The following is a 13689-nucleotide window of genomic DNA, read 5'->3' on the forward strand; positions in this document are numbered from 1 at the left end:
TTAGAGGGTGGGTAACAGTAGCAGAACAAGTTGCCCTAGATAACAGCCCTGCTGGATGCAAAGAAGAGAAAAGTGAGTGAAGAGAATCTTCAGGATGCTGGTCCAGAAGCACATAGTGGAATTGTCCCTTTGGGGCTTCATTAAGAATCTTAAAACCATTGCTTTTCAAGGTCCTTTTATTATTATTATTATCATCGTCGTTGTTGTTGTTATGTGACACTATGTGAAGATTGGCATGAGGGAATCGACTTTATTTGGCTATCTACAGTTAAGTAACTTCACAAGTGATAGACGGCTCATGTGATATTCAAAACCACAAATCCCTTTGGTTTCATTACCACGTATCTAGTTTTTAGAAAAAAAAAATCAAACATATATATTTTAAACTTTTTGTTTCAAAGTGTTCTTTGTAAGTCTTCACAATAGTGATTTCATTAAGATAGTTACTTTATAAAGCATTGCAGATGTCATAATTGTTAACATAATTCACCAGACTCCAGTTAATGGGTACAGTTCACTGAGCTCATTTTATATGGGAAAGGAAATGCCCAAACTGAGTAAAGTAATCCCATCACAGCCTAGCAGAACAAAGGAGATGCTGTTTTCCAGACACTTCAATCAGGCAAAAAAAGAGATACAGAGTTTCTCTCCTCCAGCTGAAGTGCTCCATCAGTAGAAATATTCTGATAAATAAAAATGAGACAGTCAAGACCTAGTGACACTCAAAAGATTCCACAACTGGTAATACAGTAATGCTTCACCTTCTTTAGCTTCGAAGTCAGAGGATTTTTGTTATCTAATTTTTAAGTATCAAACTTGTGTTTTTTCAGCAGCAGCATCTTCACTCTGAAATAAGCTGTCTTCTTCACAATGTGATTTTTTACGTCCTCAAGCTCAATTTTAATACTAGGTGCACACCACATGACCTTTCTGAAAACTGCTTTTCTTCACAAGTTATGAAGAAGTTCAAGGAGGCATGGTTAAGGCAGAACGGTGGTAGTAAATACTACACATTCTTTGGTCATATTGCAACCTTTGTTTCCAATTTAGTGATGTTCCTGCTATGGAATCAGATAGCGACAATGACAACTACCTTAGGATTTATTTTTAAACTGGGATTTAGAAACAACTGAGCTTCCAGATTTTAACTCCTTGGCAGCAAGATCCAACTTCCTCATTCTCACACTGGCCCCTACTTGTCAAAGGGTTAAAGAGTCAGCACAAATGGTACTGTACCATACTGCCCTTCTGATTGCAGCATTTGGCAGAACGGAGAGGAAAGGAAGTTGTGTTACACATTGAAGGGATTGCGCAAAACACAAGAAGTCACCAGGAGAAGATGAAAACGTCATGTGAGGGCTTCAGAGCTCTGTACGCATCTTCCGTCACATCATCATGGTACTCGCCAGGCTGGCTTGAATCCAGCTCCAGGAACCACATTTTGCTTCTTTCTCCTCCTCTTGCTTCTGTTTGTCATTGCAAGGCACAGTCAATGAATTGGTCATCTTTGTCAAGTCATCAATTTCCAAAGAAAAACACACCTCTCTATCTAAGGATTCCCCAAACCTGCATGATATAGTGGCTTTTCATATTGTGTAATTTTATCTTTTAGTAACTTTTCAAAACAATTGAAGTCATCTCTTGAAAATGGACTCAGAGCATGGATTCTATAAGCTCTATTTATTAACACCAAATGTTTCTTTGGCTAATTTGAGGTCTGACTCTTCCTGTCATTTGTTTAGCATAGCCCCGGTTTATCTTTTAATTGTTCTCTGGTGTTAGAGCTTTAGGTTCTTCTGAACTCTTTTAATTTTTTCCTGTTGCTGTCCTTTCTTTTTGATTTTTTCCTCTTTTTTCTTTTCTGAAAAGTTTATTTCTGGTTTTATTTCTTTTTCTTTCCTTTCCCATCGTCACTGTCACCCCGTTTATCCTTGATAGCCATACACCTGCCTTCCAAGCTGTCCCCACCAGGGTACTGCCGGCCCCCACCATCCACATAGGGCTCCACGTCAAGCATGTCTGCATCCAAATTGGAGGTTCCAACGACCCCCTCCAACGCAGGATGCCAACTGCGAGCCCATGTTTTTACCTGTACTTCTGATGGACTGGCTATAAATCAGAGGTTCCCATGACCCCTTCCCTGGGTTCGATTAATTTGCTAGAGTGACTCACAGAACTCAGAAGACTTGTTTACTCACTAAATTACCAATTTATTACAAAGGGTTTTTATAGTGGCTTCATTATGTAGGCACAACGGATGAAATCATTGGCCAGTGGTGATAGAACTTCATCTCCAGCCCCTCTCCCCTCCTCAGAGGTTGGGGTGTGGGTTGGGTGGATGGAATGGGTCTGAAAGTTCCAAACCTCTAATCACAAGTTTTGCTCCACTGGTGACCAGGCTGAATCCTCAGGCGCAGTCCAAAAGTCACCTCATTAACGTAACAAAAGACACCTTTAGCTCTCAACATTTAGGAGACTGCAGGTGTTTTAGGAGCTCTGTGCCAGAAATGAGGATGAAAACCAAATGCATATTTCTTATTATAAATCTATATCACAGGCTGAAACTGAAGAGGGTCTTGGCCAGCCAGGCCTCTTGGCACCTGTACCAATGGCAGGTCATGCTCAGGATCATTCATGTAGCAAAGTAGCTGGTAGAAAAGCAAGCAGGAGAGATAAGGCTGAACTATGCAATATATCTAATGTCACAGCGGGGTTTACATTTGGCAGAGCTCTAAGAGACATAAATCCCAAGGGAGAAGGAAAGAAGGTAGATGAAAGGATAGTCAGGAACAGAAGGGAGACTTGGGCAATAGAACATTCTGAGTGCCAGTACAGCAAGGCCTCTTGTTGAAGCAGAAACCCATCCCAGAGCCTGAAGATCCCTGGGTCCCTGGGAAAGAATAAGAATTTTTGATAAAGGATACCTGGTGATAAGATGAATGAGGGGGTGACTCATTTGAACTCCAATCAGCAGGCACTTATTGAGTTCTTCCCTGTTTGAAGACCACATTTAGGACTTTTGCATAACAAAATGACTCCTGTATGAGCCATGTTCTTAAAGAGGTTATAATATAGGAGGAGAACCAGAAACCCTGCAAGAATTAAGTCAGACTGCAATCAGTGTTGAAACAAAAGTGACACACATGACAAAGTACTAGGTGATAACAAAGAAATGTGTTATTTCTTAGGAAAGCACAGACTTCTGGTTGACAGGTAAAGATCAAATGACTATGCTTTCACAATAGCCATCACTCTGGCAAACCCCATTTTGAAGGAAAGGTCAAGACTTAAGAAAAGGCAGTATTCACTGATCGTGGAAACAGATGTAATTCCTTCCCAATGGCTGCTACCCTTGCTGGTTGCCTCTGCCACACACACACACACACACACACACACACACACACACACACACACACACACGCAGCTCTCTTAATCTATCATACGGGTTTACAAAATCTGCCAGGCAATTTTCTGAGTGCCTAGTACGTGTAGGCATATGATGGGGAGGAAGAGCAGTGGAAGGAGGGCAAAGAATAAATGCCCCCGAGTCTGACCACAATCCAAAAGAAGCAGATGCCTGAGAGATAGAGAGAGACAGAGACCAGGTCGAGGGGTCTAAGCTACAGAGGCAGCATAGATAGAGAGAGACAGAGACCAGGTCGAGGGGTCTAAGCTACAGAGGCAGCATATGTGCTGTGACTGACTGCGTACGCCTGTAAAATGTGCCACGACCACCCTTCTGGGTTTAGAGCTGAATGTCTTGTTTGAAAATGGGAAGAAGGGTGAAGAGAGGACTGATAATAGTCTGCTCTCCTACTTGGAAGATCTGTGGGTTCCTGAAGCTAAGAGGGAATTAAAAATGTAAATTAGACTACAGAGTCATTTATCTCAAGCTGTGAGGAGTGCAACTCTGGGCAAAAACGTTGAGAAAGTATCCTCCACTGAAAAAGAAAGCCCCAGCCAATGCATCTTCAATGCTAGCCTGAAAGAAGGAACAAATGAGATGGTCCTGTGTTTAAAGCCTTTACAAGGAGGTTTAGGCTTCCAGACAGCTGATAGGGGTGAGGGGTGGGAGGTGGGGCAGGCAGAAAATGACTGTAATCCCGACCCCCATTTAGAGGTGTTTAGACCAGTGATTGGTGGTTGTGACCAGAACCTTCCTGATAAGGAAGAGGGGTGTCCCTGGGACTTGGGGCTCTGAATATGTATGGCCCAGGTTTCTCTGTGTGACTGATATCTGGCTGGATATTTATTCTTCTAGATTACACATTCTGACTCTGAGGAACAAAGGACTGGTAAGAGCTGCTCTCTGTTGTTTAATAATTTGAAGGAATTTACATTTCAATGCAGCCTTGTGCTACATTTCTCATACAACCTCTCCCCCTTCTCCCTACTTGCCGTTCCCTCCCCCTAATTTCTTCTGATGGAAAGAATGGACCACTCTCCCAGTCTGGGAAAGGAGGTGGGGAGAAAGGAAGAAGGAGAAAACCATGGAGACATCATTGGAGGGAGATTTATTGATATTCCACTTAGAATTTATTCCCTCAGAATCCTATTTATTTTATTTATGTTTATAAATCATACATTACCAAGTGCAATGAAATTGCCTAAAAACCCAGAAGGTTACTTGGTGTTCTTTGTAATTTGACAGTGGGAACAGAGGGAGAAAATGAGTAAGAAGTGAAGGCATGGGAGGGGGTGGGGACAGGACTGGGTAGCTCTGGAGAAAACATTTCCCAAGGAATAGCACATGTCTGTTCAGCTTGCTCTGTGACGGAGTGTGATCCAAATGGTCTCCTCTGTCCTTCCACTACGGAAGCACTGTTCCTCCTCCTCCTCTCAGGAGAGGGGATTCATTGTCAGGTAATTAACCATCAGCATTACAGAAAGTACTTCACCAGGCAGAAGTGTGAAAACACATTTACACCTCATGTAAATGGGATAGATTTTACCGTTTGAGTGACACCCGAGGAGTCATCGAGTGACAAAGATAAAGTCATCCATGGTTAGGATTCCAAGATCCTAAGAGCTTACATTCTGCTTCTGCAATGAATCACCCTCTCTCCCTTCATGTGGCTGCCACAGATTATATAGTGACTTGTGGGCCACAGGGAGCTTGGGGTATAGCTCAGTGGACATGGCAGCCCAGCTAAGACCTTACACAGGTAAATTAAGGGTTTTGTTCTCCTCTTGTTAGTGTGGTTATTCAACAATCTTGAAGACATGCCTAATCTCCACTGTAAGGCACTGTTTCTGCCTTCAGGGTACTGATCTATGGCTGTAATACAGGGTGATTATAGCAACAGAGGGGGCATGTCCAGGAGGCCACGGGAGCCAGAAAGAGACCATCCCAGACACTTCATGGAGGAAGTAAAATGACAAAGGTCTAGAGAATGAAGAGAGGCTTGTTAGGCGGAGAGGACTGGCAAATGCAAGTGCACTGAGGGCTGAGGGTAGTTTTGCTTTGCACGCTGTATGGTTTGGTAGGTAGAAGAGAGTGGCTAGATGAGGTTATCTTAGTAGGACGGGTTTGTGAATGTATCACAAAAATAACTGGATTTTCTTTAGTAAATGATAAGATTTTATAAGAATGAAAAAGTGGCAATCTATGGATGGGGTGGGTAGAAAAAAAGAATGGAGAAAAGGAGAAATGATCCCTATACTCACCAGGATGAAAGTATGGAAATGGTTAATGGAAGCCCTCTTTTTTTTTTTTAATTTAATTTTATTTATTTTTTTATTCAGCAGGTTCTTACTGGTTATCCATTTTATACATATTAGTGTATATATGTCAATCCTAATCTCCCAGTTCATCACACACACACACACACCCGCCACCCCGCCACTCTTTAATCACAGGACGAGTAGGTCTAGGTTCCTCTCCACTGAAGGAGGAGGAGGGAAATAAGTGACTATAATTTTCATACCCATGAAGATATTCTGTTCAATTATTGTTTTCTCTAACCAGAACCTTCTCCATTAGGGGAAGGGCATCTGTGAACTTGAGGCAGAGCCTTGAGGGTCCCCCGCTGTGGTGTTTAATGTCAGTTGCTATTAGAAAAGCAAAGCTTCAAACTGAACTGCCTCTCCTCCAGCTCCAGATTAACTCACCTAAATCCTCACTGTAGGAGAAGTGGTTCACGTCTGAGGGTCCATCCCATCTCCTGGAAGTTATAGCCATGATTCCAACAAGTCTTGGGGTTCCATAAAAATATGAGATTCCCAGGGTGTATGAGAACATGTCTGGAGCCAATGGACAAAGATGCGGGCCTTTTACTAAATGTTATTTGATGTCACAGAATTTCAACATAAGCAATGGAGTTTTGGGTCTACATATTTTATCAATTATTAAGAGAGGAGTGTTAAAAATCTCTATTATAATTGTGAATTTGGCTCCCTCTCTTTTAAATCAGTTTTTGCAAAGGAGTGCAGAATGGGCTTCTAGTGAGTAGTTCATAGGAAAGGTTTAGGTGGTAGGGTTGAAAAATGTGAGCACACTAGTCTTTTCCTTCTAGTCTTATGTTCTTACTTTAGATTCTGGAAAGTTCACAGGAAGTTTTTCATTTCAGATGAAACTCCATCCCAAATTTTAGTTTACCTAATTATAGATCCCCTTAGTCAAGCAACGCTTGATTAGTAAGTTCCTCATTGGCTTAACAACATTAGCCTATATTTAGAAGTAAAACCAATTTCATTTATTTAGCAAGTTAAGGGTAGGTGCGGTTGGCCCCTGTGATTGCTAAACAATTGTTATAAGCCAAAAGATGAATCTGAAGTTTCCTGTTTTCCTGTTATACATGAGTGTTTTTAATCTTTAAGAAAAAGGCACACATATATATATACAAATTCATAAAGAAATATATTAATAATATGTATTTGACTTTCTTTAATTTTCTTATCTTTCTGTCTTCCTGGGGTTAAAATATCCTTACTACCAAGAAAACTGTTACTTCACTCCAAACACTATTAGGCTTATCTTCCCATGCAAACTTTTTGGTTGTCTTCTCAGCTGGCTGAAGTTTTGTAAACTGGAGAGGCTTCTGGCCTGAAGGAGTACTAGTTTCTTGTTTGTATATTGATGGGTCCTGTTGAACCCTATAAATAGTCACAAATCAATGACTACAAAATTCGAAGGAGGTGGTCACATTGTTTGCAGTTCCTAGATTCATGTCAAAAATTACGTATTTCTCAAGTCATTTTGCAGATTCACTTATGCATTCATTCACATAAACAAACATTTCCTGAATTCTTGCTGTGTATATGGCATATGCTAGCCCAAGGTTCTCAGAGTGTGGTACCTGGACCTGCAACATTAGAATTACTTGAAAATTTGTTAGAACAGTCTTGGACCTTACACCAGACCCACTGAATCAGAAACTCTGGGGGTGGACCCAGCAATCTGTGTTTCAACAAACCCTCCAGGTGACTCTGATGCAGCTCCCATTTGAGAACCACAGTGTTAGACAATGGAGTAAAGACAGTGATGAATTAGATACATTGTAAAGTTCTCATGTCTAAAAAGCTCAGAATTTATTCTGTAAAATGAGAAATCTCAGGTTCCTCAAGATGAAATATCTCACTTGCCAGTGGTCTCACTACTAGTGAGTAGGAGAGTTAAGACAGTCTTCTGAAGGCCCATCCAGGGGTCTTTAAATAACATCATATTGATTAGCCATCTCTTGCCCTCTCTTCTACTCCTAGTTCCTAATTTAAAAATTGTATGTACTTGGGTAAATGCAGAATTGACTTCAAAGAACTGACTCTGGGCAGCTGATAGGGAGCAAAGGCACATTGTGGTGACCGGGGCTTATGAGGAATCCTGTCCCCTCCTCCAGCAAGGTACTTGGACTCTTAGTAAGACAGTTAGTCGGTCAGCAAGTGCTTATCACCAATCACCACTAAGTGCAGGGTACAAAGTGCATATTGCCTTTTGGATGGCCTAGGACTGGGGGCATGAGAAGAGGAGGAAACAGTTCCTGCCCTTGAAAAATTCACACACACACACACACACACACACACACATTTTGAAAACATGGAGGAACAAGTCTGCTGCATGACAATAGCAAGGGCAAGATAATAGGTACAGATAAATTGAGCATTGCTGGGGGATTTCACATCCTAATGCCAGCGCCGGGAGGGCGGGGAGTTCATCACCCCCACTAACTCACTGGGCAATTTCTGCCTCATTTCGTTAGACAGAGGAGATTGTTACCAGAAAGCCAGAAAGGAAGCGCCATCTGGGACTGTGTGCACTTCCAGACAGATGGCTGACTCTTCTAGTCTGTTTTATTTCTGGCTGTGGATCACACAGCCTACAGTTATACTGTAAAAATGGGATGTGATGGGACACGGGATGTTTTCAGAATGTGTTTTTCTTTTTTCTCATTTTTTTCCCCCTGGAAACTTGTGGTAAAAATAAAACTTAATGACAATCTTCCTGTTTTTCCTGTTGTTGTTCGAATGAAGCCCTTGGTTGGCAAAGGACTGATGGGTTCCCTGGAATTGGAGATGATGTGCAGGGATGTGGCAGAAGGCCAGGCTCACCTTGAAGAGGCTGCTGCATGGAAACCCTTTGTTAGAGTATGTGTGTGTGTTGTCAACCTTGAGATGGTTGAGAACTGCGACACACTTTAAAAGTACAGAGTGGTCCAGCCAGACTGGAATGTTTCTCTCTCAACCACTTTTTCCCTACCTACTTCCCACTCTGAGGTTTCCCCCGACCCGCCACTAACTCCCTTCATGCTGGACAGGGGAGAGATGCTGACACAAGCAGAGTAGTTGCAGTCTGTCTGCTTTTGGCCTACTCAAGGCCCTGGGTTTTAAAGTCTGGGATGTGAGGGATGGACTGGGAGATTCATATAAATGAAGAGTCCCCACTGCCAAGAGTTGTGAAGGTTAGAGCAATTACTCAAGCTACTTCCAGAGTATAAGCTATCAGCTTGTTCAATACATATTTCTTGAGTGACTATTGATAAAGTATTACATCGTAGGGATGTAAAGAAGTAAAAGATGATCCCCAAAGTCAATAATGTACTAGAAAGAGCCTTGATCCCAAATTCTGACTTAACTGGCTTTGTGATTTGGGACAAGTGACTAAACTCGCCTGGTCCTCAATTCTTCTATAAAAGCATTTACTACTGCTGTTGCCCTTCCTCCACCTCTTTTCCAAGTTTTGTCTCCATCTCTAACCCTTCACTGATTCTCAAACTTTGGAGGTACATACCAACCACCTGGGAAGTGCATTAAAATACACATTCCTAGGCTTAGAAAATGTAATGTGGTACATCTGTGGTAGGATCCAGGAACCTGAATTTTTAGGGTGCCCTGGTATAATTCTGAAACAACTCACCAGTGGGCCATACTTTGATAAACGCTGTTTTAACACTTTTCCAGATTTCTGCACCCAGGTTTAGTCAATATTTTGAACTCTTTCTCTGAGCTCCCATAGCATTTTATTTAAGCTTATGAGTACTCTTTATTATGAACTGACTCACATTACAATAGGATCAAATGAAAGAGTTAAGCCTTCAGAACCATCTAATAACTAATTTATTCAACAACTATTTATTAAACACTTATTATGTGCAGTCAATGAACAAAACAGAATCATCACGGCATTTACATTCCAGTAGACTGAAACAGAAAATTTAAGAAACCCACTAAAATAATACGTAAACAATAAAATACATTAGAGAGTGATAAGAGACGTGGAGAAAACAAGCAGACAAGCAAAAAACAAAAAGCAGAGCAGGGTAAGAGGATCAGGAATGCTGAGGTGGGAGGCAGGTTGCAGTATTAAATAAGGTTTAAATATTAATTGTATCCCTTAAAGGTTTTATTTGGCCTTGAGCAAGTCTCTTAACCACTTCAATTATCAGTTCCTCATCTGTAAATTGTGAATAAGAAATCCCAACATGCAGAATTGTGAGGTTTAAAGAGAGTGTAACACCCGGCTTTATGATACAATTAAGAAGCACAATTTTCTTATCTGTCTCCTTGTTCAGCTTATAAATTACTTGAGGGCATTTTCACCTTTGTATCCCAAGCACCTAACAGTTCTTGGCATGTGGTGGGCACTCAGTAAATGTCAATGTTTGAGGCAACCAACTACTAAATACTGAGGAAAGAATACACAAGAAGCGTACTTACTCTTCAGGGCTCTGAGACTCACAGCATGGGACTTTACATGTGGGGTTCACTCTCTGAAAGTAGGTTAGATATTGGTGTAGTCATTATCACATTGTGATTTTGTATCATGGCCAGGGTCAGATCTAAATGAGAAATTCTCATAATGCCATGAGGTTCCTAGGGAGGTTTCCAGGTACACCAGCAGGCCTGGACCCTTTCCCTTCATTTCCTAACAGAATAATACTTAAATACTAGGGCTTAGATGACAATGGCCAGCTGCCCTCTTGGCTATTCTACACCAGACTGGTACTTGGTGCACAGAGTAGGGCTGACAAGCCATCCTCCCTGCTGAAATTGTCTGGATTCTAAAGATGTCACCAATTCTAGGAGGTAGTATCCAAAGAGTATTTTCCTTATGAGAAAAAAAGGCTTTGGTATTAAATATACATAATAACTGAAAATACATCTCAATTTCAGGAATGTTAGAATGTAGAAAAAGTGTCCAGCTCAGAATGGAGAGACTTGAGTAATAGGAGCCATATATCCTGAGTCCTTGGGTCCCTGTCATGCTAGAGGCAGTGGCAGTGGTGCTCAGCTTCTCCTGTTCTGCCCAGTCCTTCTCCCCCTCCTCTTCTTTCTCTTCCTTTACTGCTACCACTGGGCTGCCGCTGTCTCAGCCCTTCCCTTGTTGAAGTAGGACCTGGAATCTCTTCTCAAAGAAAAGGAGGTGAGGGATGCAAGAAGGGCTGGCATGTGCTTTGATATTTTCAAAATGACTAAGAAGTCATCATAATCATAATGGTGCACAATTATTGAGCCCTTATGAGCCAGGTCCCGTTCCACGAGCTTTACATGTATGACTCTACAATCCTGTGAGGTGGGCACAGTCATTCTACCTACTTTAGTGATAGAGACATTGAGGGATGGAAATGTTAAATAACTCCCACAAATACAAATAAGGAGTACAGCTGGGGATACCCAGCTTTGTCTGACTCAGAAGTCCAGAGCTTCTCTGTTAAAGTATGCTGCTACTCTATGAAATCTCATCTTGATTAAAAGAGCAGTTGGAATCAAATCAGGGAGATGATATGGAATAGGGTTGGTGGAGGTCTAGAAGAGCTATCTCTGCAGTAAATTACCTCCGTGACATTACAGAAAGGTAGAAGAAGCAAGGGGTACACTTTAGAGGCAGTTGGCATCTTGGGGTTTCTTCATTCAGGGCCACTGAGCTGGCATCTGCACCCCAGGTGTTGCCCTTGAGATGTGGTCAGTGGCCCTAATAGGCTATGCCAGACCTGGCATCAAGGACCAGCTGATTTCTGTGTCCTCTGATGAGGGTTCACCTACTGATAAGGCAAGCTGGAGGGAATCAGAAAACTCAGTCGGGAAAAGATCAAGGCCTGCATTAAGGAGGAAAGAAATGTCAATCACTCTGATAGGGAAATAGATTTTTGTGTTTCATCGCACCGGCATGCACATATGCACTCAAAGACTGCCACATTTCAAAGCAGCCTTCAATGCCCTGGTGTTCGCTTGGAGGGAGAGAGATCTGAAACCCCTCAAAGGCTGCAAGTACAGAGCAATTCATACAGGATACAGCCAATAGCCCTCTCCCACCTCCTTTTTCCACCTCCCTCCCTCCCACCAGCCTGCGGTTTACTGGTGGTACTGAGGAGGTACGTGTGAGTGTCATGTGTGCACATTTAAATCCAAACTTAAAAGGAAGGGAAAAAAGAAAAAAAAAAAGTGACAGCTTTGGACCAAAGCAGCAAGTATTCATAATGAATGGTGGAGTCATCATGAAAGAGCCGGGGCACTTTAAGAAAAACAAACCTCCCTGAGGAAGGCAGCTCTGTGGATGCTGTTGAGGTAGGCAGCTTAAAAGACCCTTCATTTCAGAGCCAGCGAGAGGCGAAGCAAGGATTTGATATACAACACAAGCTTTTTTCTTTTTTTCCCCCCTTCCCTTCTTCTTCTTCCTCTGAATCCCATCTTGGCTGAGCCATGGCAAAACTAAATTAGAAAAACCTGCAGAGCATTGAGAGTCCAAATGAAGCACACAGCCAATTTATCACAACAGAGCCCAGTCATCTAATAAGCCCCGTATGTAATAAATGTGCTAAGTGCCCACCTTTAACTTTGGCACACACAGCAGCGGTCACTGTTGGGCGATGGCAGAATCCCTGACAAGGGGATGATGTCAGACTCAGCCTGGAGCTCTCAGCATCTGGCTTACATCACTGGCTTTTAAGGGTGCTGAGCCAAGGTGATAATGTCGAGGTCTCTGAAGGCAAGGCAAACCATTGCTGAACATTTAGAATCCGAAGAGATACCTGTTTACAGATAGTTTTGTAGGCTGAGCCATCACCATGAGAGCAGAGTTGGGGAAACTGGGATGGGAACAGGTTCCTTTCTGCTTTGAAAAAATGAGTGTTTTGTGGAAGAAGAGGCTTCATCAGCATACAGTGTTTCCTAACCAGAGGTGGAGAGAGTTCTTAGAGATTTTGTCTTGTAATAGACTATTTTTGTGTTTGGCCAATTAGTAAAGGGAAAAGTTGTGATCTGATAATGCCAAAGGGGGTGGAGAGGTAGGGCATGGCATTCTTAGTTTATCCCTAGGTAACCTTGTGACAACAGGCTTGGGAGTCTAAACGAGAGAATCAGGTTGTAGGTCAATCTTTCATTCTATAAGGACAGCTGGGTCTATAAGGGTGTCTCTGGGGTCCTCTTCATAATTGGATGATCTTGGCAGAGCTGAGCAGGATGTATTCCCAGATCCTTAGATGGCAGTGTGTTTGACACATAAAGAGTAGTTTCTATAGAACAGTGGCTCTCAGTTACAGTAGTATAGTAGAATCTCATGGACAGCTTTAAAAAATATTGATACCTGTGTCCAATCCTAAATGTATATATATATATATATATATATATAGAGAGAGAGAGAGAGAGAGAGAGAGAGAGAGAGAGATTGGTTTAATTGGTTTGGGGGAAGGTCCAGGGTCAAGATATTTAAAAGCTCCAGAAATGATTCCAATATTTAGCTGAGCTTGAAAACCACTGTGGCAGAGTGAAAAGTAGGTCATAGTCCGCAAAACAGGGAAGTACTGGAAATCCCCAAATTTTTGAAATTAACCTGGGCAGCAGGAATTAGTCTAAAAAACATTGCCATTTGTGTAGGTCAAAATTATAGAATGTTGGCAATTTCATATGGTTCAAACCAATAGATTAAATTTGTGTGGGTCCTCAGTCTTATAAGATCCCCTGAGTTGGAACTTTGTTCCCAGTTGACAATTATTCTTCTGTATTTCTTTTTATCTAATATATGATTTATAATCTGCCTATATGCTAAATAGATTTAAGATAGCTACAATACAAATACACATGCATACACATGTGTATATAGGGTAGCTAAAATAAATATTAGGAAATGGTCAGAAAATACGTGGAAAAAGGAAATTGTTATTAAAGTTAGTAATTAAGGATAAGATATTAATATAACTGAACACTCGGTATAATTTTGAGCTACTGGAAGTACAAGAAAAAGTGGAATTTATTTTCACT

At 41.7% G+C, this 13689-nt stretch overlaps 1 pseudogene; it reads right to left on the reverse strand.

Moving 5' to 3' along the window:
• Nucleotides 1-1393: 1393 nt before the first annotated feature.
• On the reverse strand, nucleotides 1394-1907 carry LOC103018448 (eukaryotic translation initiation factor 3 subunit J-like; annotated as a pseudogene).
• Between the last annotated feature and the right edge of the window lie 11782 nt (nucleotides 1908-13689).

Source organism: Balaenoptera acutorostrata, chromosome 1 (genome assembly GCF_949987535.1).
Source record: "Balaenoptera acutorostrata chromosome 1, mBalAcu1.1, whole genome shotgun sequence".
NCBI classification, from domain to species: domain Eukaryota; kingdom Metazoa; phylum Chordata; class Mammalia; order Artiodactyla; family Balaenopteridae; genus Balaenoptera; species Balaenoptera acutorostrata.